At 40.7% G+C, this 27,658-nt stretch overlaps 1 protein-coding gene and 1 pseudogene across 4 annotated transcripts in view; one reads left to right on the forward strand and one right to left on the reverse strand.

The window, feature by feature from the left end:
• The window catches only part of NUMA1 (nuclear mitotic apparatus protein 1), a 90,763-nt gene that overhangs the window by 21,863 nt on the left and 41,242 nt on the right, over nt 1-27,658 (forward strand). Inside the window, exon 1 of one of the 4 annotated variants that reach the window (XM_073808526.1) lies at nt 9,115-9,252. The exons of the other annotated variants lie outside the window; for them this stretch is intronic. The gene's annotated coding sequence lies outside the window, so the exon portion shown is untranslated. Of the gene's footprint in view, nt 1-9,114; nt 9,253-27,658 lie in introns of those variants that run through there. 4 annotated transcript variants of the gene reach the window in all.
• On the reverse strand, nt 22,405-27,305 carry LOC101333533 (myelin protein zero-like protein 2; annotated as a pseudogene).

The raw sequence follows: 27,658 nt of genomic DNA on the forward strand, positions 1-27,658 counted from the left end.
GGCTTCAGTAGTTGTGGTGTGTGGGCTCAGTAGTTGTGGCACACGGGCTCTAGAGCACAGGCTCAGTAGTTGTGGCACACAGGCTTAGATGCTCCGCGGCATGTGGGATCTTCCTGGACCAGGGCTTGAACCCATGTTCACTGCATTAGCAGATGGATTCTTACCCACTGCGCCACCAGGGAAGCCCCTGTGTGTCTGTTTTGGTGTACTGTTTTGGTTAGTATAGTTTTGTAGTATAGTTTGAAATCAGGGAGCATGATACCTTCAGTTTTATTCTTCAGGATTGTTTTGGCTATTCAGGGTCTTTTGTGTTTCCATTACAAATTTTAGAATTATTTGTACTAGTTCTGTGAAAAATTCCCTTGGTATTTTGATAGGGATTGCACCGAATTTGTAGAATGCCTTAGGCTAGAATGGTCATTTTAACAATACAGTAAGTCCTCTACATATGAACCTTCAAGTTGCAAACTTTCAAAGATGCGAACATGTATTCAAATGTCCAATCACATAAGGTAGTTCACGTGTCTGGCATACATTGTCACGTGCATGCATCCTCTACAAGTGGTTCTGCTTTTGTGTACTTTTCTGTACAGTACCCTGTACAGTACAGTAGTACAGTATCTTTATTTCAAGCCCAGGGTGTCCAGAAGCAAGCATAAAAACAGCAGTGATGTAGCTGGTACTACTGTACATTTCAAGGTACTCTACTGTAAAATTAAAATTTAATTTTTGTGTTTGTTTTTTATGTATTATTTGTGTGAAAAGTATTATAAACCTATTATAGTACAGTACTATATAGCCAATTATGTTAGTTGGCCATCTAGGCTAACTTTGTTGGACTTGGGAACAAATTGGACTTACACTCTTGGAAGGGAACTTGTTCGTATGTAGGGGACTTAACTGTATTAATTCTTCCAATCCATTAGCATGGTGTATCTTTCCATTTGTTAGTATCATCTTTAATTTCTTTCATCAGCATCTTGTCTTTTTCTTAGTACAGGTCTTTTACCTCAGTTAGATTTATTACTAGATATTTTATTCCTTTTAAGCAATTGTAAATAAAATTGCTTTCTTAATTTCTCTTTTTGATAATTCTTTGTTAGTGTATAGAAACACAACAGATTTCTGTATATTAATTTTGTATTCTGCAACTTTACTGAATTCATTGATGAGTTCTAATTTTTTTTGGTGGCCCCTTTAGGATTTTCTGTAGTATCATGTCATCTGCAAACAGTGACAGTTTTACTTTTTCCTTCCCAATTTGGATTCTTTTTATTTCTTTTTCTTGCCTGATTGCTGTGGCTAGGACTTCCAATACTAGGTTGACTAAAAGTGGTGAGAGTGGGCATGCTGTCTTGTTCCTGATCTTAGAGGAAATGCCTTCAGCTTTTTACTGTTGAGTATGATGTTAGCTGTGGGCTTGTCAGACATGGTCTTTATTTTGTTGAGATGTTCCCTCTAGACCCACCTTTTTTTTTGTCATTTAAAAAAATTATCTATTTTTCGCTGCATTGGGTCTTTGTTGCTACGCGTGCACTTTGTAGTTGCGGTGAGCAGGGGCTACTCTTTGTTGTGTTGCACAGTCTTCTCATTTCGGTGGCTTCTCTTGTTGCGGAGCATGGGCTCTAGGCACGTGAGCTTCAGTAGTTGTGGCACGCAGGCTCAGTAGTTGTGGCTCGCGGGCTCTAGAGTGCAGGCTCAGTAGTTGTGGCGCACGGGCTTAGTTGCTCCGTGGCACGTGGGATATTCCTGGACCAGGGATCGAACCTATGTCCCCTGCATTGGCAAGCAGATTCTTAACCACTGCGCCACCAGGGAAGTCCCATCTAGACCCACTTTGATGCTATTTTTTTTTAAATCATAAATGGATGTTGAATATTGTCAGAAGTGTTTTCTGCATTCATTTAGATGATTTTTATTCTTCAGTTTGTTAATGTGGTGTATCACACTGATTGATTTGTGGATATTGAACCATCTTTGCATCCCTGGGATAAATTCCACTTGATCATGGTGCATGATCCTTTTATGGTGTTGTTGAATTTGGTTTGCTAATATTTTGTTGAGGATTTTCACAACTATAAAGTGATATTGGCCTGTAATTTTCTTTCTTTGTGATATCTTTGTCTGGTTTTGGTGTTGTGGTGATGCTGGCCTTGAAAATGTTTGGAAGCATTCCTTTCTCTGTAATTATTTTGGAATAGTTTGAGAAGAATAGGTGTTAACTCTTCTTTAAATGTTTGGTAGAATTCACCTGTGAAGTCGTCTGGTCCTTCACCTTTGTTTATTGGCAGTTTTTTTGTTTTGTTTTGTTTTTGTTTTTTTTTGAGGTACACGGGCCTCTCACTGCTGTGGCCTCTCCTGTTGCAGAGCACAGGCTCCGGATGCGCAGGCTCAGCGGCCATGGCTCACGGGCCCAGCCGCTCCGCGGCATGTGGGATCCTCCTGGACCAGGGCACGAACCCGTGTCCCCTGCATCGGCAGGCAGACTCTCAACCACTGCGCCACCAGGGAAGCCCCTATTGGCAGTTTTTTTAAATTGCTGATTCAATTTTATTACTGGGAATTGGTCTATTTATATTTTCTATTTCTTCCTGATTCAGTCTTGGGAGATTGTACATTTCTAAGAATTTGTCCATTTCTCTTAGGTTGTCCATTTTATTGGCATATACCTCTTTAAATAGTGCCTCTCCCTGATCTCATATTTAACTTACCTTGAACCTTCTATTGTTAATTCTGACCTCCACATCTCTTATTCTTTTCTTCATGATTTCTGTCTCTCTCTTTCTATGTTACCTCTAGATAATTTCCTTAAATCTATCTCCTAGCATACTAATTACTCTTAAGCTAGAACTAATTTATTTTTTTAACATATAAATTTAAATATTTATTTATTTTTGGCTGCGTTGCTGCACGTGGGCTTTCTCTAGTTGCGGCAAGTGGGGGCTACTCTTTGTTGAGTTGCACGGGCTTCTCGTTGCGGTGGCTTCTCTTGTTTTGGAGCATGGGCTCTAGGCACATGGGCTTCGGTAGTTGTGGCGCGTGGGCTTAGTTGCTCTGTGGCATGTGGGATCTTCCCGGACCAGGGATCGAACCCGTGTCCCCTGCATTGGCAGGCAGATTCTTAACCACTGTGCCACCAGGGAAGCCCCAAATTTACTTTTTGAATTCTTATTTTCATTAGCTAAGTTTTTCATTTCCTCAAGTACTCTTTGGTTCATTTTCAAATCTGCCTCTTTGTTTTTCATGGTATCTTGTTTTTGTCCTGTGTTTTCAATTCATCTATATTAATTTTAAATAAATTTAACTTCCTGTGTTTGTTCAGTTTTCTGAAGCTTTTCGAGTGTAATCTTGCCATTTGTTTCAATGACTCTTTGTCATGATGGATTGTTTCCTCAAGTATTTTATAATTTTGGATTGTGAGCTCATATTCAAAGGAGTATTATCTATGATAGCCTTATGTAGCTTGAGTTGAGGTCAGTTCTCTCAAGAACAGCTTTTTTATTTTAATCAGCTTTGCTTAATTATAATTTATGTATTTGTAATACGCTTTATTTAAAGTAAAAAAAGTTTTTACAGATTTATACATTTATAAAAAGCTGCCCCAATCAAGATACAGAGCATTCCCATCACTCCTAAAAGTTTCCTTATGCCTCTTTACAGTTCATCTTTCCCTTTCCCTTGGCCCCAGGAACCACTATAGATTAATTTGTATTTTCTAGAATTTTATCTAAGTCAAATTATATAGAGTGTACCTTTATGTGTGCTTTCTTTCAGGCAGTGTAATGCATTTCAAATTTATCTATTTAGTACATATATCAGTAATTTGTTACTATCTGTTCCTAAGTAGTATTCTGTTATATGACTATATCATACAGTTTTGTTTATCATTTACTGTTGATGGACATTGGGGTTGTTTCCAGTTTTTGGCTGTTGTGATAAAATTGTTGTGAGCATTCATGTACAAATCTTTGAGTGGACATGTATTTTCTTGACTCTTCGGAGTGAAATGGCTGGGTCATATGGCATGTTATCTTTAAATTTTTAAGAAATTACCAGTTTTCCAAAGTGGCTGTACTGTTTCATGTTCCCATTGCAGTATCTGAGGGCTCTAGTTTCTTTATATTCTTACCAACACTTGGTATTGTCAGTCTTTTTAATTTTAGCCTTTCTCATGGAGGTGTAGTGTTATTGTGGTTTTAATTTGCATTTTCCTGATGATGTTGAACATCTTTTGGCCATTTGTGTATCTCCTGCAGCAACTTTGTATTTGCTCCTGCTGGGAACTAAAGGCTGTTCCCAACCTGGGAGTAAAATGTCTGGAATTTTTCTGTACTTGTAGATTTCCAGGCCACAGACTTAGTATAAATTTTTAACTCCAAATCCACCTCTTGTGTGCACCTATGGTTATTAATTCCTAGAAAGTTTTGTGTTTTTGTTGTTGTTGTTGTTTTTTTGCGGTATGTGGGCCTCTCACTGTTGTGGCCTCTCTGGTTGCAGAGCACAGGCTCCGGACGCGCAGGCTCAGCGGCCATGGCTCACGGGCCCAGCTGCTCCGCAGCATGTGGGATCTTCCCAGACCAGGGCACGAACCCGCCTCCCCTGCATTGGCAGGTGGACTCTCAACCACTGCGCCACCAGGGAAGCCCTCCTAGAAAGTTTTTTCCTCCCACTTTACTAGATGAGCAAGGCAACCTCTCTTATTTCCCTGTGGACAGATTTTTTTTTTTCCTAGTCTGTCTTTTTTACTGAGGATCCCAGCCTTTATACAGAGATCTCAGGGTTTTTTTTATGGGCTCAAGATCTCCTGGACTATGAGGAGGTCACGAATTCCTTACATTGCTGGGACAGCTATGCCTCACTAATTCAATTTTCAGCTTCTTTCTTTCTGTTTCCTGGGATTTCTCCTACTTTCTTGTGAGTTCAGTTTATCTAGTGTAAGTTAGGATCCTATCAGGAAAATAGAAACCACACACAGATATTTTAATAGAGTGAATTCAGTAAAGGTGTTTAGTTTAATCCCTTGTTGGAGGGCTGAAAGAGCAAAAAGGGAGTCTTAAAGTAACTTTGATACAATAACTGCATAAAGCACCTGCCTCATCCAGGACTGAAAAACAAAGGGAAGAAGGTAGGGGTTGTCAGAACCTAGAATTCTGGAGGGATCTGATGGAACTGCATGCACCCTGATTCTCTGAGGAGAGGGCGTTGCTGGTTTCTCAGGAGCTCACAGGAGGGGCCTGGAGGAGCCAGGTTTGGTTGAGCCCTGCCCTGCTGGTGCTGGTGCCTCTGAGAGGGAGTTTAGAAAGAAGCAGGGAAGAATCAACTGCTGTTGTCAAGAAACAGCAAGCCACAGGAAGAAGGAAATCCCTTGCAGCCTCTTCCTGCCTTCCATTTTCCCTTTAGCACCCCCTGTAGACAGAACCTAACTGGGAGCCCGCTGGCAAAGGTGAGATAGTATTGGTGGAGTCCGAGCCCCAGCATCACAGAGCAGAGCATAACAGGGTAGGTGTGGAGCTGAGAGAAAATAACTTAACTAGCAAGTGTAAAAGGATTTTTATTATATTTTTCTAAGCATTTCCAGGCATATTTAGTAGGAATCTTTTCGGGTTATCTGGTCCATTATATCAACAGTTAGTAATAGCAATAGAGGCCTTTCTTTTTTTTCAGCGTATACTGTTCTAAGCACTTTACATGAACTGCTTCCCAAAGTTCTATGAGGTAAGTACTATTATTTCTACTATAAATTAATCTACCCAAAGCCATACAGTTTGTAAGTGGTAGGGTTGGTGTTCTAATCCAAGCATTCTGGGTTCCATAATGCACATTCTTATTTATTGTGCTGAAAGTTCTTTCCTACATCAAACCAAAATCTATCCTCCTTTAACTTGTACTAACTAGTTCTGGTTTTGGCTTCTTGCACGGGGACACGTAAGTCTTTCTCCTTGTCTACATGACAAGCATGCATATGTTTGAAAAAAGTTTTCATGTTTTCCCTGGCATAACATCTGTAGTTCTCCCCTCACATTTGCTATGACATGACTTTCAGACCCTTCACCACAGTGGTTGTCATTCTTTCTCGCACGTGCTCTGACTTTGCTTTTCAGAGGTGGGGCACAGAGTCGTCTTCTACTAACATGACCTGAGCCACATTGATGTTTTGGGTAGGTCTGTCAGATTGATGGTTCGCAGGGGAGTGTCTGGAGTAACAGCCTGTCCTCCACTTCCCACCATAGGCAGCCTTTTTTTCCCCCCAAAGGCAACATTTTTAATATGAACTGTTGTACCAGGTCCTTACCATCCCATGTTAGTTTGGTTGATTTCTTTTATTCTAAATGCAGGGCTTTATGTGTAGTCCTGTTAAATTATTTATTGGCTATTTTTGGTATCATTGAAGCTGTTAAGATCTTTTTGCCGGATCAAATCTAAAAACATTGTATTTTCTTTTCTTCACAGTTTACAATTCCAAAGTTTAACAAGTAGACCTTACATGTTTTCATTCTGTCTTTGGTAAAAATGCTAAACATGGTAGGTTTGAGAAGAAAGCTGAATGTTACACCTCTGGAGATCTTACTTCAGTTGATGGAGGTTTGGGGGGAATAGTTTTGACTATTCTTTCTGCTAAATTGGGGGAGGAGCTGTCTGGAAAGGGCAGAATCTTGGCTGTCAATGAGGGGAGGAGAGAGTCAAGGCTAAGGATTGGCCTTTGGGCAGTCAGTCACCCTAATAAGGGGCCACTTGGCAGAAGTAAAATGATCTGGTGGCTGTAGAAGGGAGAGAGGGCATATTGCACAGCATGCTTCTGGGTTGAGGCCTCTCTTGGCAGCTGTGTCAGCTGTCCTTTCTGTCCTCTTTAAGGGCCAGTTTCTTTGAAGCCAGTGCAGGAAATGCCAGTGATTCAGCCTTGCATATTTCTTCTGCCTTATTGCAGCTCAGGACTGGTTTGTCTGGTGAGGAGTGAAGACTGTGCATGTATTTCAGGCTTATTTATTTGACCACCTGGGTGCCTTCCTGTGACTGGCTAGAGACACTTGCTTTGCAGGCTGTCAAGTTTTTGGTGCCCTGTGGCAACGTGAATACAGTGTGACCCAAGGTCTTGGTCCTGTGTGTGGGTAGCAACTGCATTCTGCCCTGTAAGGGGGCATTTGTCAAGTGCCTGACTTCTGGATGGTCTCAGTGAGGGATGAGGTAACAATAGCGTTGATTGCCTACTTTTCTGTCTTTCCTATGGCGTGACGATGTGAGTTTGAGGGAAACCTCTTGTTCCCTTAGAGTTTGCCATGGTACCCCTCATGAACGACTGCAAAGTGGACTCTGTCTGGTTGCTGACCCCCAAAGCCCAGTTTCCTTAGGCAGTGAGCAAATCATAATGAGTGCCTATTATACCTCTCACAGAGCTGAATATTTAACAAGTGTATTTATAATACAGGATTTCCCTACTCCCCAACTGTTCAAACCTACAGATACTTAACAAGAATAATGTAACAAATGCTTGTATATTCTTCACCAAGATTCACTAATTGTTAACAGTTTGCTATTTTTGGTCTCTATCCTTCATTTTCTGAACCTTTTGACTGTTAGATGTAAACATCATGTTACTTCATCCCTAAATATTTCCACAAGTATTTCCTAAAAAAATAAGAGTATCTTCCTATCATAGCCACAATAAAATTATACTCAGAAATTCAATTCATCCGGTATACAGTACTTGTTCAGCTTGCTCTAATTTTTCCAATGATGTCTTTCATAGACTTTTTGTCAGTTCAGGATCCATTGAAGGATCATGCATGCGTTAGTTGTCACGACTTTGTCAAGCCTTTATTCTGCTTTAACTTTGAACAGTTTTTAAATCCCTTAATCTTGAATGCCTTTTCATCTGTCATAGCATTGACATTCTTTAGAGTTCAAGTTAGCTTTTTGCAGAATGTCTCTTAATTTGGATTTGTATGACTATTTCCTCTTGACTAGATACAGGTTAAACATTTTTGGTAAAACTAGATAGGTTAATACAGTAGTTTGATTAGTGAAGCTAGAAAACACATGCAAACAGTATTCAGTTTTGCATGACAGTACATAATTTAGCACTCAGTTATGTTGTCTAATCTGTAAGCCCCATCAGAGAAGAGGGAATTCAGTAGGACCTGGAGGTGCTAGGAGAGACTTTAGTAGGAAGATGGGGTTTGGAAGATGGATAGAATTTGAGGCAGTTGGAGTATGGTTAGACAAGCTGCTATTTGGACTTCTCATCCCACTACTAAGGTTATATATCATGAAAAGTGAATTTCCTCTCCAGAGTTTAGAGCTCTGTATCTTTCATGGTGTTTGTACTGCTGGGAAGCCTAATAGTTTAGAGCTCTTGCTTTGGTTTCAGACAGGCCTAGAGACTGTACTCAGCATTTTGACAGCTGCCTAACCTCAGGGAAGTTTCCTTACGTGCAAGCTAGAAAGAGTATTGGTAACTCTTTAAAATGTTATTGTGATGCTCAGAGTGAAATATTGCATAAATACTTGAATTAAAACATTTGAATGCCTTTAGGTGGGGGCAACACTTCCTCGTTTTTCCATGTGCCACACTGGAACATTCATTTCTATTACCTGCCTAACCCCTGAAGGGGCTTGAATTTACCACTGCTGGATAACTGAAGGCATGGAAATGAGAAAGGGCTTGGCTCCTGCAGAGAGAAATGGGAAGACTGGCTTGATTAGCTCAGAGTGTACACTGTGGAACAGTGGGAAATAAGGTTGAATAAATGACTTGAGGCTGTATAGTGGAGGGCTTGGACAGTTAAGCCAAGGGATTTAGATATGGTGCTTTAGGAAGAAAACCACGGAAGGCTTTTGAGCAGGAGGGACACACTTAGAAATGTGAGTGGTCTGGAGCCTCCTGAGGAAGGACCTTTCCTGCTTTAGAGACTGGAGCCCTAGCACGGCAGAGCCTCCCCAGTGCTGACCACGTTGGGGTGTGGTTTGGCTGTCTTGCCACAGGAGGCCAGACTTTCTGCCCCGGTGACTCTTCCTTGCTCTGCCACTGACCCACCCCATTGAACTAGGCTGCGTGGCTTCCCTTCCGGTGGCTGTCTGATCTACAGAATGCTGGGGCTGCCCAGGATGATGTGAGGCTCAGCTGACCAACAGTCGGCGGGATGGTGGAATGAACAGCATTCCTGTCCCTTTGCCCCTTCCTTGGGTGGAGGCTAATTATAAGCCAGATTGCCAGGGATCACTTTGTCCGAACCTGAGAAAGCTGTTCACCAGGAGGTAAGTCAAGATGGTTCCTACCCTCTCTCTGCTTTTTCATAGGTCAGCTTTTTCCCGAACAGGATCTCTACTGCTTTCTTTTTCCTTGATCCAGGTTCTTCTAAGTAACCTTCTTTCAATTACTTGAAGTAAACAGGTTACTGCAGGAGGTGGGCAGAGATGTTTAATAAACATATTCTTCTAGCTGTGGGAGGAGAGTCTAGGGGGTTTCACTGACCCCTGTTGTGAGGTAGATTACCCAGAACTCTTGTGAACCAGGCACTAAACGATGGCTCATACTCATAGGAGCCGCTGCAGAGAAGTCCTGATCTTAAGCTATCATTTCTCAGAAACTGGGTTTCAAAACCATTCTTGCTGTGCTTTAGTGTCCTGAGTTATCTCCCCTTTGAAAGACAGCAGCGAGGAACAGGAAGGGGGAGGTGCATGGATTAGGGTGTTTGTGGCTTTTGCTGGGAGTCAGGGTGACTAGGTTTCTAGTCCTGATTACTGCTAACCAGCTGTGTGACCAGGGACAAACTGCCTAACCCCAGTGGACTATAGTTTTCTTATACGTAAACATGAGCAGTTTAGATTATATGATCTTGAAGATTTCTTCCAGAGCCAAAATTTATGATTATGTAATGTGTGGCTGTAAATTAGTATAACAGTTTATCTTTAACACACGTGACATATACTGCCCATACCTTGTCCCCTTCATTGTAATTTTGGGACAATTAGAGTATTTGTAAATTTGTCCCCCTCGAAGTAATCGTGTTCTCAGCCTTTACGTTTACTCAGGTGATGCTGCCAGTGCTCAAAACATCTTTGGCCTCTCAGCCAATCTTTTGAATATTCTCAGAGGTAGCAAATCTTCACTCTTGCTTGGTAGATTCAGTTTTTGGAAACACCTAGAAGATGTTGTGAGCCAAAGACAAGCAAGGCAGTATCTTTTCTGGTGAAGAATGAGGTGTGACTGTAAAATAATAAGATTTAATTTTTGTGTGTGTCTCGCATGGAGTAGCCTTTAAAGGCAGTTCCCAAAGTAGTGCCTTGTAAATCTTAGGAGACTATTTTGATTACAGTTTTCACTTGATTCAACAAGATTGGAAATGTTTGTTTAAAAGGGCGTCACTTCCTTTTTACTCCCTGTGCGTATGCCTGCTTCTAGGTCAAAGTGACAAGATAGTGGGCGGGGAAAATTAACCTTTCTTGTGGTAGTCCTCCCAAATCACAAATGTGCTGAGGGTCAAAAAGGTTGGAACATGCTGCTATGGGACATTGTAGCTGAGGAGCCACTGCAGTCCCGGCTCCAGAAGACTCAGCAGCCACAAGTTGCTCAGGCTGCAGCAGCCACTGCTCACCAGCACACCATAGTGCATCAGGGTGATTCCCAGGTGGCGTGGCTGAAGCAGATGATTTGGTAGCTCCAGTCTTTTGTAGGAGAAATGATGTATCAGCTTACTTGGTTTGTTGTCTGTTGTTGTTTGTTTATTTGTTTTCCTCAGCAGTTTGAGAAGCAGAGGGGCTCTTTTTTTAAAAATTAATTAATTAATTAATTTATGGCTGTGTCGGGTCTTCCTTTCTGTGCGTGGGCTTTCTCTAGTTGTGGCAAGCAGGGGCCACTCTTCATCGCGGTGCGTGGGCCTCTCAATATCGCGGCCTTTTGTTGCAGAGCACAGGCTCCAGACGCACAGGCTCAGTAATTGTGGCTCACGGGCCCAGTTGCTCCGCGGCATGTGGAATCTTCCCCAGACCAGGGCTCGAACCCGTGTCCCCTGCATTGGCAGACAGATTCTCAACCACTGCGCCACCAGGGAAGCCCCAGAGGGGCTGTCTTGAACGCATTTCAGTTAGGCTGTCTGTAGTATCCTGGACTTTGTTCCTGGAAATGGTGTCTTGTTGATAACTAGTCAAGAAAATAAGGCGTTAAGCATCCTAATCAAAAGGTTCTGTCACTAAGTCACTTTGTGATTCTCTTTCTCACGGCCATGTTTTCTTCATTTTTCTTCATTGAAAGAGTTAGATACTAAGAGTTCTAGATCTGAAAACAGGTAGGCCAAAGGAGGTTTGAGGTAGGGAGCTATCTGTTTGTTCTAAGCTGCTTGACTATTAGACTAGGGAGGTAGGAGTGGAATTCCTTTTTAGTCCTTAAATTGTAGTGACTATACTCTCTACTCGCAGTCACAGCTGAGTGATCAAACGTGAAGCAGCTATTTAATGAGAAGCAGGCACTGGGAGCTTTCTCCTGAAAAACAATCACAGGACATGCTGATCTTGAGAGAGGTAGTCGTTCCCTGGTAGGACCTATTGTTTGAAGGAGGTGGGGGTGAATATCATCAAAATGGACAGTGTGGATATTGTGGTTTAGAAGGGTTAGAGACTTTGTTCCCTGCTGTTGTTAATTTCAAGCCTCTCTTTAAAGGGATTTTCTTAATGATTGGAGCAGTGTGGGAATCATTTAGAGAAAAAGCCCCATGTAACCACAATAGAAATTAAATGCCTAAGAGCAGAGCCAGTTGCTGGAGAGACCTAATCAGTTGCTTTTCAATACTTAGATCCTACAGTGACAGCAAGGAGAGAATAGGCTGCTTGGTGAGTTCGCTATGTACTAGGCTGGGAGATTTGGGCTCTAAACAGAGGAGGAGGTGATCTGTAGAGTCCACACCTCTTAATCTCCCTATTTCTCTTCTTTCCCTCAGTGCCCTTTAGTTTTAATTAGGATTGTGTAAACACAGTCAGCTTGCCAGTCCCCTTAAAGTGGCAGGCCCATGACATTTTCTGCTGGTTACTCTTGCTAGGTATGTGGCTTTAAAGTAGAGGGATTGTCCTCTTTGACAGTTTGGCTTCGCTGGCTGCCTCACTGAAAGAATTCTCTAAATTAGGGCCAGTTGGCTGTCATTCAGTTGGGCAGCATTATTTAGCACCTGCGGTGTGCAAGCATTGTGCTGGAACGGAGCTGATAGGTGAATAAGATGGTTTCTGCTCTTCAGGAGCTTATTAGTCAAGTGAAATACATATGCAGCTAACGTTGACCCAAGGAGGAATGAAGTAAAGTGTGTAGAGGAGCAAGCAGTATGGAGCATATAGAGGAAACAACAATTAATTATTCCTGAATTGGGGGGAACAAGGAGAGCTTCTGAAGGGAGAAAGCATTTGAGCTAGGTTGCAAAGGGTGAATTAGAATTCCTTAAGTTCAGAAGAAAGGACATTTTGGGTTTTTTTGATTTTTGTTTTTTTTTTTGACCGTGCCACGTGGCTTGTGGGATCCTAGTTCGCTCAAACCCGGGCCCTTGGCACTGAGAGTACAGAGTCCCAACCACTGGACCACCAGGGAATTCCCTTTTTTAAAAAATGTTTTTTACCTTTTTCGGTTTTTAGAAAGGGCATTATGGAGGAGGTCACAGCATGGGCAAAGGCACAGAGCCTGGAAAATGCCTGGCATGTCTGGGAAAAGTGTTCCTGAGATAGAAGATATTTTAGAGGAATGAGCTGGAGATGAGGCTGGAAAAGATGTTTGATGGTTGGATCTTAAAGAACATTTAAGTGTCATGCTAAGGGATTTGGATTTTATTCTTCATGGAGTTAGCTCTTGAGTGTTTTGGAGTGTTTTTCAAGTGTCAGGTCTTAGATTTCAGGGTTGAGAAGGTGGTGGTCTTGGTTCTTAAAGTATAAAGTTTGTCAGCCATCTAATGTTTATGTACTTGATTCCTTAGTTATATTTTCTAAAGCACCTCCAACCACAAGAAGGCAGGAAATAGTCAGCAGTGTCCCTTTAGACTGCGCCTTCGCCACTCCCCAAAGATGAAGATTTTCTTAGGCCTATACATCCTACAGTCTTGTTTAGTGAGTTCCTTACTACTGCTAATCCTTTTGAATATACAGTGGAAACCAAAAACATTTTTTTGAACTGATTGAAAATAGTATATATTCACTGTAGGAAATATGAAAAATACAGAAAAATATAAAGAAAACTAAAATCATCCATAGCCCTACCATCTGGAGAAAATCAGTTATTTCCATTTTAGTGTTTCCTTTCGATATTTTGTACCTATGCACATTTCTGTGTGGCATAGTCCAGATCATATGTTACCTACAATTTTGTCTTCTGCTTTTTTTCCATTTCCCATTGTTTTCATTATATAAATTCATATATGTTTATAATGTTACTGAAGCTCTTTACAAATATTCCTTTTTTCTTTTTTCTTTTTGGTTGTGCCTCTCGGCTTGTGGCATCTTAGTTCCCTGACTAGGGATCGAACCTGGGCCCCCTGCAGTGGAAGCTCAGAGTCCTAATCACTGGACCACCAGGGAATTCGCGATATTTCTAATGGCTGCATAATAGTCTATCATATAGGATTTTTATAGTGCTTTCAGTTTTTTCTATTTTAAACAATACTCTAATACTTAGATATAAATTATAAAAGTAATATATATAATAAGTCAGTCCCTTGCACATCACCCTTTATCCTAATCCTACTCTGCAGAGGTAACAATTACTTATTAATAGTTTTTATTAATTTATAATTAGTAATTTCTGGTGTATCTTTGTATGAACATTATTATGCATAAGTTTTGATCAGTATTTTTCATTATTTTCTTATGATACATCTCTGCAAGTGAATTACTGGGTCAAATGATGTGAAATTAAATTTTTTTTCCTGATTGTACTTCATGGTACAGTTTAGAAAACATGAAAAGTAAGGTTTTTAAGGGAGGAAGTAAGAATACCCATAATTCCACAACTCACAAATAAACATTATTTGATATATTTCCTTATAAATATAACATGCATATTCACACACAGCTGTGCACGTGTGTGTATGTATCACATACACACTTGTATATGTAGTTTAAAAAATAAAGTCATACCACACTAACACTATATATAGTGCTTTTAAAATTCAACATTTCCCCATGTCATTAAAATTATTTAGAATATTTTTAATGACTGCATAAGGCTTCATCATATGGATATATCATAATTTACTTGAGTTATTGTTAGATACTTAGTTTTTCTCCAGTTTTTCATAATGATAAATAATTATATTAATATATCTTTGTTTATATTTCAGATAATTTTCTAAACTTTTATCGCTGTGAATGGAATTATTTGATCAAAGAACACAAACTTTGTTTTTTTTAGCAGTCTCACTTTAAAATTTTTTAAATTTTAAAGTGTTAAATTCACAACTTTTTTTTTTTTTTTTTTTTTTTGCGATACGTGGGCCTCTCACTGCTGTGGCCTCTCCCGTTGCAGAGCACAGGCTCCGGACGCGCAGGCTTAGCGGCCATGGCTCACAGGCCCAGCCGCTCCGCGGCATGTGGGATCTTCCTGGACCAGGGTACGAACCCGCGTCTCCTGCATCGGCAGGCAGACTCTCAACCACTGCGCAACCAGGGAAGCCCTTAAATTCACAATTAAAATTCACAATTAAGTGTGCAATTCAGTGACATTAGGTATATTTACAGTGTTGTGCAGTCATCACTGCTGTTCATTTTCAGGACATTTTGTCATCCCAAGCAGAATCTCTGTACCCATTGAACAATAGCCCCATTCCTTCCTCCCCCAGTCCCTGGTAACCTCTATTTTACTTTCGGTCTCTATGAATTTGCCCATTCTAGGTACCTCATAAATGGGATCATACAATTTTTGTCCCTTTGTGTCTAGTTTATTTCACTTAGCATAATATGGACATTTTTTAGGTTCTTGGTATGTATTGCCAAATTTCTTTCCAGAGAACCACTTAAAGAATGCCTGCTTACTTACATGAGAAAATACACTGTTCCTTCTTTAATCATTAACTTCTCAATCAAAACCCTAGATTAAGTTATCTCTCCAGGAAAGTATGATAGCTTCTTTGCCATTATTATATAAAATCAATATTTGGGAGAGGATGGAAGGAGAAAGTGGCGTGGGTGGGAGTGTCAGTGTATGAAGGTCGCATTTGCTAAAATGAAAGGTCAATTCCCCTCAATTCCCCGTGTATAAAATGGGGATGATGGCACTTTCCCCATCTGCCCTACAGGAGCTGAATGGCCTAAAGTTCCCAGTTGAAATTAATTACTTTTGTGGCCAGGATCTTCAGAAGGGTAGGATATAGAGAGGGAGAATTGGCTTTCCTTTCCCACAAAAATCAGGGTCCTAGCTCTTAGCAGTTGGCTAGACATACTGGAAATGTTAGCTCCTTCCTGGTGAATCTTCTCTCTATAAGCAAAAGGGAAGGAGAGACCCCTATGATGTGGTGATGGGGGTGTGTTTAGCAGCAGAAATAGTGGGGCTTCCTTTGCTTTCATATTATCATTGTAACGTGTGAGTGGGAGCTACATTGCTCGTCCAAGTCACTGAAGGACAGTAGGAACCGGATCTGTTTCCCATTAGTTGAAATTAAAGAGACAAGGAAGATGATGAATAGCACATAGGAAACTCTTTAGAGTAGTGTCCTAACCAAGAAGTAGAGGAGTGTCTTTTGACTTCTTTTGAGTGTTTTGGATTCTTTTCTTCAATATTATATACCAGACCTGTACTGCATATACTTTATTTTAAAATGAGCCACACTGTCTAAGATAGCCACACTCTAGTCAATTGGACAACAGTTAATCTCATTATGAAACTTTTCTTTAGGTGTTAAATGTGAGTTATTGTTTTGTTTAGGCCCAGGTATAAATCTTTTTCGTTTTGCAGGCCACGTAGTTGCAACTACTCACCTTTGCCATTGGTGAACTGAAGTAGCCATAGACAATACATAAATGAATGGGCATGGCTGTATTCCAGTAAAACTTGATTTACAGAATTGGGGCAGCTTGCCCTCAGGCCATAGTTTATTGACCTCTGGGTAGTGGAAAATACTTTAGATAGTCAGAAGGCCTAGCTTTGATGGGAAGTTGTTCAAAAATTTAGCTTTGATGTCTGCTACTTACTAGCTATGTCACCTTAGCCTCTCTGAGTTCTCTTGTTTAAATTCAAAATGGTAATACTTTCCATTAAAAATAAGAATGACTAATTACACATATGGATATTTAACTTTTCTGGAAATCAGGAAAATGTAAATTAAAACAATAGTATATTGTTTTCTATCCTTTATATTGGTAAAATAGAAAATAACATCTATTGTTGGAAGGGTGTCGAAAAGGGAAGTTTTATGTTCTGTTGGTGGAACTATAAATTGGTATATACCTTTTTGGATGCTAATTTGGGTACCTGTCAACATTTAACATGCACAGACTTCATCAATTCCAATTATTGGTACATATCCTAGAGAAATATTAGCTTGTATGTAAAAAGAGGTTCACCAGCATTATCGATGGAGCATTCTTTGTCATGACAAAACACTATGAACAACCTAAATATTCAAACATAGCAAAATGAGAAAATAAAGTGGCACAACCTTACCGTGGCATTTTTCATGAGCTCTTAAAAGTATGAGGAATCCATTATATACTAATAAGAAACAGGTCAAAAATTTTTAAGTGAAAAAGTCAAGTTGCAGGGGCTTCCCTGGTGGCGCAGTGGTTGAGAGTCCGCCTGCCGATGCAGGGGACACGGGTTCGTGCCCCAGTCCGTGAAGATCCCACATGCCGCGGAGCAGCTGGGCCCGTGAGCCATGGCCGCGGAGCCTGTGTGTCCAGAGCCTGCGCTCCGCAACAGGAGAGGCCACAACAGTGAGAGCCCCGCGTACTGCAAAAAAAAAAAAAAGTCAAGTTGCAGGACAAAGTATACAGTATGACAACAGGTAGGTAGACCAAACACACTCTTTGTCTACACACATACGTGTATACATATGTATATGTATGTATACATATCTATGTGTATCTATACAGACATGTATATATACATATATGTATGTGTGTGTGTGCATGCTTAGGAAAATTCTGAAAGGTTATACAGCAAACTTATAACAGTGGTACCTCTGAGGAGGGGAGGGCCATTGGCAAATGTGGGTTAAAGTTTGGTGAATGGGGAGTTTTGCATTTTACTCTGTGTACTTTTGTATTATATTATTTCATAGTGATCATGTATTCTCTCTCCTTCCCACTAGTTTGGATTGCTGGTGGGCTTGTCTGCACTTGTCAGGGTCAGGAGTGTGACACAGTAGGATTAATTCCCCAATCCAGCTCTGCCCACGTCAGTTGAGTTGGAAGCAGCTGCCGAGACCAGAACAAGGAGTGCATGGATGAGGGGGTGGGCGGGCACTGTGCGCAGGTGGCTGGGAGAGGCGGCCAGACAGGCCAATTCTAATTTACCAACAGTAACCATCACATGTCGCGTCTTGACATTCTCCAGATTGCTTTGTTCTCGGTTATCACACGGGGCCCTGAGAAGAATTCTGTGAGCAAGCAAGGCACGGATGATGATAGGAAAAGAAGCAGTCAAAACGTGGGACAACAAGGAAAGCGTGTGTGTAGAAATAGTTTTTTTGTTTCATTTATAAAGAAATATGTACAGGGATATTCATTACAGCACTGTTTGAAATGCTAACATTGGAAATAGCCATGTCCATCAATAGGAAAATATGTGAACACATTATGGTATATCCTTTATATGTACTGTTATTATACAGTTTTTTAAAAATATGAGTTAGAATTTTATTTACTGATCCTTGGGGGGGATGTTCATGATCAATTATTAAGTGAGAAAAATAAGTTGCAGAGCAATGTTAATATGTAAGCCTAGCTTTTGAAAAATAGAGAACAATAAAAAGAATCCTCTTAAATATAAAAATATATTTGTGCTTATGTTTTTGGGGGGACTTGGAGGCTGAGAGAGTACTAATTTTGTTTTTTATCTAACTTTGTATTGCTTCATTGGTTTTAGAGAACAAGGAATATAAACTTGTCTAAGTAAAAATTGAAGTTTCCTAAACAGTTTTTCATCTTAATTTTTAAGAGGTGCTTTAATTATTTTTAGTGAGTTAATGAAATAAAGAATTATGAAAGTAAAAACAGAGTTATCCTGTAAATCTTCTCTTGGGTTTAGTGGAGGTATCTGGGTAGTGGAAAGAGAACCCAGGAGTAAGGGAACCAATTTTGTAGTCGTAGTTCTAAATTTTTTGATGTGTGAGCTTTAATTTAATAAGATCATTTAACAACTGTTAAACAAGGGCCTCTAAAATGAAGAGCTTGTACCAGGAGATGTTGATCTCCAAGGTCCTTCCTAGCCCTAACGTTCCACAGGTTTATGGTTCTACAGTTCTACAGTTGAACCACCTCTTGAGATTTTAGAACATTACATTTCATTTATTTTTAAATGGCTTTTATTGTTTTTCTTTTTTAAAATATTTATTTATTTATTTTTGGCCATGTTGGGTCTTTGTTGCTGCGGTGCGGACTTTCTCTAGTTGCGGTGAGTGAGGGCTACTCCTCGTTGCAGTGCACGGGCTTCTCATTGTCGTGGCTTCTCGTTGCGGAGCACAGGCTCTAGGCGTGTGGGCTTCAGTAGCTGTGGCATGTGGACTCAGTAGTTGTGGCTTGCGGGCTCTAGAGCTCAGGCTCAATAGTTGTGGAGCACGAGCTTAGTTGCTCCGCGGCATGTGGGATCTTCCCCGGCCAGGGCTCGAACCTGTGTCCCTTGCATTGGCAGGCAGATTCTTAAGCACTGCGCCACCAGGGAAGCCCATCTTTTGTTATTGTTGTTTTTACATTTTAACAGTCTAAAATTAGAATGCATTTTATAATTGGCATTGGCCATTTTTTCACATTTTTATTATTTCTGAAATTGAAATATCTTATCATTGATGATATAGGATAGTTCTACTTTTCAGTGCCAATTTCTTTTTCATTAACTATACTCTTGGCCCCTTCCTGGGGTTCCCTTTCTCCTAATCCCAGTGGGTGGATATGGTGTTTGAGTATGCAAGGATTTTGTGCTTATTTAACTGGTAGGTGTCCTTTATGTAGCTGCTCCTTGAGAAGTTAGATAAATATGTATGTAGCCCTGAGGCATCCAACTTAAAGCTTCTGAATTTTGATTAGTCTCTATCATAATTTTGCCTGGTATTTGCTTTTTAAAGTATAACATGCACACAGAAAAGTTTATAAAGTATATAGCTCCTGACTTTACAGAAAGTGAACACACCTGTGGATAACTAGTGCTATATCAAGAAATAGAACATTAGCAACATCCCATGATGCCCTTCCATCATTATCCCCGTGCTGTTTTCTTTTTAAATGCAGTGAAAGTATACATCGGGATGGCTCATAATTATCTTGGGTGAGTCTGCTGGAAAGAGCTCCAGGTTTGGAGCCAGAGGATCAGAGTTGCATCGTGATCCTGTTGCTTTTTAGTTGTGTGACCTTAGGTAAGGTACTTTTATGAACTTCATTTCTTTTTGATAAAATGAAAACAATAATGTCTATCTCACAGAGCTGTTGTGATCTCACGTGAAATATTTTGTAGATGGAAAACACTGTCAGTGGTGAAAAGCTGTACAGAGCTGCTAGTCATTTTTGGTGAGGGACGTAGAGTCCCAAGCAGGAGATGATGTGAACCTCAAGTAAGAAGAGAAAATGAAGAAGTTTGTCTGATCCTCAAATCCATTCTCTTAACCACCTGTGTTATCTCCTTTTTTTGTTGACATTGTTGTAGTCACTGGTTTCTGTTAAATTCTCCAAAATGGAAATAACATATAAGACCTAAAAGGAATCCCCAAAGATTTGGAATTTCTCCCAAAGTCTCTCATTTCCTGTCTTAATGCTGGTGCCTCCTGGAGCTGTGTGAGGCAGAGGCTTTGGCCTAAGATTAACCAATTTCAATAGCAAATGAATACACCATCCCTTTACAGGCCTAAGAGGCAAGTGTGATCCCACCATAGACCCACTTCTGATTATAGTCACACTGTTACATATGTGACCCAAATCTTTATCTCTAGCCTTCTGTATAAAGATTGCATCTGAAGAGGTTCACTTTAATGACATAATTTGAAACCTTTCATTCATTCAATAAATGCTTATCAGGTACCTTCTGTGTGCCAGGAGTTTTTTCAGTTCTAAGAATTCAGTGGTGAGCACACAGTATGTGAGTTCATGGAACTTATGGTAATAGGAAAAAGAGAAATTAATGAAATATAAAAAGATGTAATTAGAGACTATGAGTGCTATGAAGGAAAGGGTATGGTGCTGTGCATAGTAGGAACCTGACCTAATCTAGATGGTTAGGGAGAGTTTACATGGGGAAGTAACATTTGAGCTAAGATATGAAGGATAAGTTAGAATTAATCAGGTGAATAGGTAGGAAGAGAAAGCTTCAGGTAGGAAGAAGAGCCTGGACAACACTAGACCACACGAGGAAGTAACTTTTTACTAATGAATTTTCAGCCTCTAATAGTAGCTACATTTATCTCTGTACCAGGTACTGTGCTAAGCACTTTCTTTACACATACTATCTTGTGAATTCCTTATATCAACCCTCTGAGAAAGTATTATTCTTTTTTTTTAATAATTGTAATACTTTATTACTGAAGGTTATTTACATAGTGTTTAAGGCACAATAAAAAATAAATTACAATACAAAAGTTCTCTTCAAGTAAAAGACACTGAACAGCAGGGCTATATTAACCCTTGAATATTTAGCCAAGACACAAAAGCTACAAGTTTTGCTGGGAACACCTTCCATGAGTTTTTAACTACCTCTTTACACTATGGAACATCACCCAGGCCATCTGTTTGAAGAAATACCCAGTTACTATATTTTCAAAGGTTGCATTATAGAGAAAAATAGAAAATGTGAAAGATAATATAGACTTTAAATCTAATTTTTAGTTTCAAAACTGGATACTGAAACTGTACTTTTTTAGACAGTATAAAAGGCCAAATGACAGGTATGGAATGCATTTCAGAATCAAGGTCCATATGTAAATTATACCAGGTTTTCTTTTAGTATTGGAAAAAATATCAAAGTTCATCATCTTTAAATGCAGATAAACTATTTGGAAATTCCAGTTCGTTAAAAGAAATAACATCTTCAGCCTAGTTGGTGAAAACTGAAAATATCAAGCTGTAAACATGGGGGGGCAGGGGGTAGGGGGAGAGGTTCCTAAACGTTTAGATGTTTTCTATTCTTCAAATAAGTGCTGCAGTAGCTTAAGTTTGGAAAGACACTGGGAGACTAGACACTTCTTTAAAAGCACTCTTCTTTCCATGACCCACTTAGAAAGTTTGTTTTATCTACTAGTATAAGAGAAAAAAAATAATAAAGTTGGTTGTTGGTTTCATTCTGTTAGTTTTGGTATTTCTTTGCCCCCACACCAAATCCTCCCTCCAAATAAGCAACTGAATTAAAAAATAAATAAAAGAAAAAAATTTAAATAATCTCTTCCAGTTCTCAGAGCTTTGTATAACACTATACAAAATTATTATCATTTAGGGTTGATGTTTTTCACTAGCCCTAAATTTTTAAATTGTAATATACTCCTTCAGAAACCTTCATTTAACTGCTTAATGATTCCAGTCTACAAATGAGCATAGATTTTGCTCTATTGTTGTAAATAATTGAATTGGGGGAAAAACTATAGTAAGCTAAACTTCACTGCTCATGAAAGATCTGAACTGTTGATTGCTTGTCACAGCACAGAAAAAAGGTGACAAGCAATTCATCTTGAGGTGGCATTTGTCAATCTATTAGCATTTATGTAACCTTCCCTAGTTACTCTGTGGTTTAGACTTGTACTACTGTAAACCTTGGATCAATTGACCAAAAACAAAAACCTACCATCTAGGGTATTGAAAGAAATTCAATAAAATAATACGTGTCCCATACTTCAGGAGAGCCATGAAAATCAAACTGTTCTTTAACAGTTTGAATTTAGGATTTTCTGTTAATCACTCAAAAACAATTGGGAGAATTAGCTCACCTTTTGAGAGTGTGAGAAGGAAAGAGTAAACATGTTAACTTTAGTAGCAAGAATGCTGCTCTAAGGAAACTAATATATTAAAGGAAATGTTATGACAGACAAAGTTGACTTTTATCCCATTTGATGCCAATATATGTGTATACAAGTCATAATCCACAAGGAGCGTTTAAGGGCAAAAATGTAGCTTCCTAGTATATAAAAGCTAATGGGCATTTGAAAAAAATACAGTATTTGTACTCTGAAATTAAATAAAACCTTAGTAACAGGGCTGTGTGTGTGTGAGTCTGGTGGTATCTGCTCAAGAAGGGCCCTTTGCTGGCTCCAGAGGAACGTTGCTTGTCTAGGTGGTTATATACTGCAGAGCTGGTTGGAAGACAGGTCACAACTGGAAAAGCCAAAGAAAAGCTTCCGTTAACTCCAACTTGTCTCAGGGTTTTTGTTCTTGGAAATCTTCAGCTTCCATCTAATAATGTTAGTCTGTGTCTTCTAAGTAAGCAGAAGCCTTTTTTTCTTGGTTGAGCTTTTCTTCTTCTTTTCAGTGTGCACGACTCTGAGCTGGATCTCCCCTATCAGCCCATCAACATCAGGTGGGTTCTTCACCTGGCAGGTGTATGTCCCATTGTCATCAAACTGTAGCTTCCAGAGGAAGATGGAGACATCATACCGCTCAGGGTTCCCATCCCAGACCACCCAGTCCTTGAAATGCCCACTCATGGGTCTGAAGGGATCCACGTGGTAGTAGAAAACAAACTGCTTAGACCCCCATCTTGAGGACAGAAATTCCAGGTCACTGTTAGAGCATCACCCACAGGGGCAAAGCTGGAGAAAGTGCATTTTAACTGAACATCTGTCCCATTGAGAGCCTCCAGCACATGGGGGGTGTAAATTTCCACAGCTGCTATTGGCCAAAGAGAAACTGGAGAACACTTATACCACAGAAGTCCACCCACTGGAGCGAAGGCTCCGAGCCCCACGCCAGGCCTCCTAACCTGGGGGTCCGGCAACAGGAGGAGGAATTCCGAGAGAATCAGACCTCGGAGGCTAGCGGGATTTGACTGCAGGACTTCCAACAGGACCTGCTAGTATTGGAGGGTCCCCTGCAGAGGCGGGGAATGGCCGTGTGTCACCGTGAGGACAAGGACACTGGCAGCAGAAGTTCTGGGAAGCACTCCCCAGCATGAGCCCTCCCAGAGTCTGCCACCAGCTCCACCAAAAAGCCGGGTAGGCTCCAGTGCTGGGTCGCCTCAGGCCAAAAAACTGAAAGTATTATTCTTATTCCCATTTTACAGATGGGGAACCTGGGAGCACAGGGAAGCTAAATAACTAGTCCAAGCTTGCACAGCTAGTAAGGTCTAGAGCCAGGATTTTAAGGAGGCTATCCAACTCCAGACCCCATGCTCTTAGCCATTATGCTGTATTGCCTTCCTCCTATTTCTCACCATTCTAGCCTGTACTTCATACCAACTGGAACATAGATCTGATCTATGTTACTCCCCTTTACTTCTTCCCTTTAGAAACCTTGGTTGTTTCCCATCGCCTGCAGGATAAAATCTGAATTCCTTAGTGTGATGTAAGTACCTCACAATTTAGTACTAGTTAGCCTCATCATCTGCTACACCTTACTAAAACTGCATGCCATTGCTCAAATGTAACAAGCTCTGTCTTTGCACATGCTGTTCTCCCTGCTAGAATGCTTTTTTTTTTTTTTTTAACTTCTCTTTTGGGAAGCCCTACTCATCCTACTCATACTTTAAGTACTCCGCTTAAATGATACTTCCTTGGTAAAGCTTTCCTCATCATCCCTCCTGAGTTAATCAGTCCCTCACAGCTCCTGTAAAACAGTAACTCCTGTGTTCCTCTTCTGAAGTCTTTCACCAAAGCAAGAATCCTAGAGGTTTTTTCTGCTCCCCACCTGTCCCACACTCCCGTATCCTAAGAGCTTGGAGTCTACCTCCGCAATGCCTTTTAAATATACCTTTCTTTTTAGTTCCTACTGCCCTTGCCTGACAGCAGCAGTTTTGTCTCTGCCACTACGATTGCCGCCTAACTCGGTGTTCTGCCTCTGGACTCAATGTCATGCCAGATTCATCTTTTCCCAAAGCACATACAAGTATGCCATTCTCCTGCTCAGAACCCTTCAGCACCTCTCAGTGCTCTTTAGTAAGTCACTCCTGGTCTCCACTAGACTTTCCAGTGTTCTCTCACCTTCCTTTCAACACTACCCGAGGCCATGTTCTTTGGGCTCGTATTTAGGTGAGTTATAGGTATGTTTGTTTCTACACAGGATCTTGAGCCTGTCTAATTCATCTTTGAGTCCCCAGCACAGTATTTATAGGTGTTTGTTTCATGTTTATAGTTGAATGTCCCTGATTAAATTTCATTAACTACAAGTAAAGAGTAACATATCTTATGCATTTTGGAGACTTTGTATTGCAAATAGTTTTTTTTAAAAAAAGGTTTGGTCCTAAAGGGAGGAAGTTTTTAGGAAAATTGCTTGTGAGGAATTTTGTACTTTTCAGTGATGCCAGAGACATGGGATGTTATTTTATCGACTGCAGTTCAAGTTACTTAGTATCTTTAAGGATGGAGAAAATGATTCTTGCCTTGCCCATTTCAGGAGCTGTAGCAAAAACAATTTGAACAAGGATTTCCTAAGTGCTTTGTATGAATAAAAGGCTATGCTCTTTCCGCGATTGTGAAGCAGGGAAGGTCCCGGCTGGGAGAAGGACGTTGGATCTGATCGTCCTCCCAGCCTTTTGACCCTCCCCCAAAGCCCCTTAATAGAATGACTTGATCAAAAAAAAAAAAAAAAAGGCTATGCTGATGAGAAAGGTATAGGATGTAGCTGAGTTGGGCTGGAGAGAGCCATGGATTTAGACTTGAGTTCTGGTTCTGCAACCTTGGTGGTTGACCTTGAGGCAGGTATTGTCTTCTTTTTAGGCTTAGGTTCCTAGTTATAAAATTGTAATAAACATGCTTGCCTTTTAGGGTTCTAAATTTAGGGGGGATTAATTGAGATGTGAGACATAGCCTTCTTTAAATCCTTGAAGTCTGTTAAATAGTTAGGGTTTTTTAAAAATTTTTTATCATGACCATGTTAGACATTAGTCCCATTTATTTTACTTATTGGTAACATATTGCCAAGTTTGGGTCTTGAGTCAATCTGGCATCCTTTTCAGAAATCCAGCCCCTATTAATATTTGTATTTGTTCATTTCTATCAGTGGTTAAAGTCATCCTGGTATGGTAGAAGGAGAAATGGATTTGAACCGGAAAAACGGAGGTTTCAGTGCTATGTACGAGGTGGAGATATGGAAGATAGAGCGAGGAAGAGGAAGACAGAGAAAGAGAGAGTGGGAGAGAGGGAGAGAAGGGAAAAGAGAGAGATGTCCTCTGAGTTTTGTGGCTACTTAAAGCCTGTTTGAAACAAACCAGATCCTGGGCAGGGTCCCTGTTCTCCAAGCTTATGTTCTGAAATCACAAGTTGTCTCAAATTGGCAGGCCTTGCTCAGGCATACAAATAAGTTGTAAAATTTCTGTCTTGGGCTTCCGTGGTGGCGCAGTGGTTAAGAATCCTCCTGCCAGTGCAGGGGACACACAGGTTCGAGCCCTGGTCCAGGAAGATAACACATGCTGTGGAGCGACTAAGCCTGTGCGCCACAACTACTGAGCCTGCACTCTAGAGCCCACGAGCCGGAAAACTACTGAGCCCGCATGCCACAACTACTGAAGCCCGTGTGCCTAGAGCCCGTGCTCCACAACAAGAGAAGCCACTTCAATGAGAAGCCCACGCACATCAATGAAGACCCAACACAGCCAAAAAAATAAATTAATTAAAAAAAATATTTCTGTCTCAGTCAGAAGATAGGAAATCTTCAGCAAAGTTGTCACGTGTATTCCCTCATGGATGTAAGGGGGGACTAGAAGACCATTAAGGTCTCTTTCATCCTTGAGATTCTGTGATTTGTTGACCAGGTATAGAAAGCTGCTTTTCTTTAGGCTGTTTAGATAAATGTAATTATAAATTGCACTTTCTCTGTGGCTTTTATTTTATTTTTTAAAATTATTTTTTATTTTATTTTTAAATTTATTTTTGGCTGCGTTGGGTCTTTGTTGCTGCGCGTAGGCTTTCTGTAGTTGCTGCGAGCGGGGGCTACTCTTCATTGTGGTGTGCGTGCGGGCTTCTCATTGCGGTGGCTTCTCTTGTTGCGGAGCACGGGCTCTAGGCGTACGGGCTTCAGTAGTTGTAGCACACAGCCTCAGTAGTTGTGGCTCGTGGGCTCTAGAGCACAGGCTCAGTAGTTGTGGCTCACGGGCTTAGTTGCTCCATGGCATGTGGGATCTTCCTGGACCAGGGCTTGAACCCGTGTCCCCTGCATTGGCAGGCGGATTCTTAACCACTGCGCCACCAGGGAAGCCCTATTGCAAGATTTTTGTTGTTGAGAATGGTGTCCTGGAGAAAGAAATCATGGGAAATTTTTGGAGATACTTTAGATAAGATCTGACCCTCACCTTTTACTGAGACCCAAGGTAGGGCAAGTGCCTTGCTTAAAGCCACAAATACAGTCTGTGGCTGATACAGAATTTACCTCTGGGGCTTCCAACAGCAAACCTAGTGTGTTTTCCATCATTAGCAAGGCTGTCTCCAGGAGTTGCAAATCTTTACATTAAAACTGTTCCTAGGGAGCGGCTGGGCCCGTGAGCCATGGCCGCTGAGCCTGCACGTCCGGAGCCTGTGCTCCGCAGCGGGAGAGGCCACGGCAGTGGGAGGCCCGCATACCGCAAAAAACAAAACAAAACAAAACAAAAAAAACCCTGTTCTTTTAGTTTCTTTTACCTTATCATCAGTTCTGTGTTTGTGAGCAAACACTGTGCTAGATATGTTGCCTTTAGGGACAGAGCCATTTGCTCCTCTGTGACGATGAAAAAGGGTGACAGGTTCTTAGGCGTTTTGTAGAAAGACGTTCTTGAGGGAGAACTAAGTAGAGCCTCTTGGATGTCATAATGAATCGTCTCTGGGTTTTGATTTACCCTCTGCTTTTCTCCCCAGAAAGATCAGGCTTACCAACACTGCCTCATTACTTTGCCATTACCCTCTGGAGAGGGAGAATGAGGCCTGGTAAATAAGCTCCAGGTCAGGGTTCTGAAATATTAGTCCTTCCCTCCAGCCAATGGCATTTCCTGCAGCCTTCTTTCTCCATGGCTTCTCACCTTTGAGGTATGTCAACATCTCTTCTAGTAGAAGACTCTCCTTCTGTGCTTGCTGCCTCAGAGGAGTTTTTGTCCTTGAATGTTTGTAAAGCTATTGCATCTTCAGAAAAAAATTCTTTAGTGGTTACTTTTGAAATAGGAACTGTTGAATGTTTTTGATTAAACAGTTGATTTTTATTAGGAGGTAGAGGTACAAGGCTTCTTTGAGCCACTGAGAATGTGCTACCTTTTTTTCACTCATTCAATGATTGCTTATTCAAGAGCAGTAGACAATAGTGCAGAGACCGGGTAGATAACTCACTACTTATGTGACTAAGTCACTTAATTCCTGAGCCTCAGATTTCCTCATCTTTAGAAATAAAACCCACCTTA

This window comes from Tursiops truncatus, chromosome 8 (assembly GCF_011762595.2).
Source record: "Tursiops truncatus isolate mTurTru1 chromosome 8, mTurTru1.mat.Y, whole genome shotgun sequence".
NCBI lineage: Eukaryota > Metazoa > Chordata > Mammalia > Artiodactyla > Delphinidae > Tursiops > Tursiops truncatus.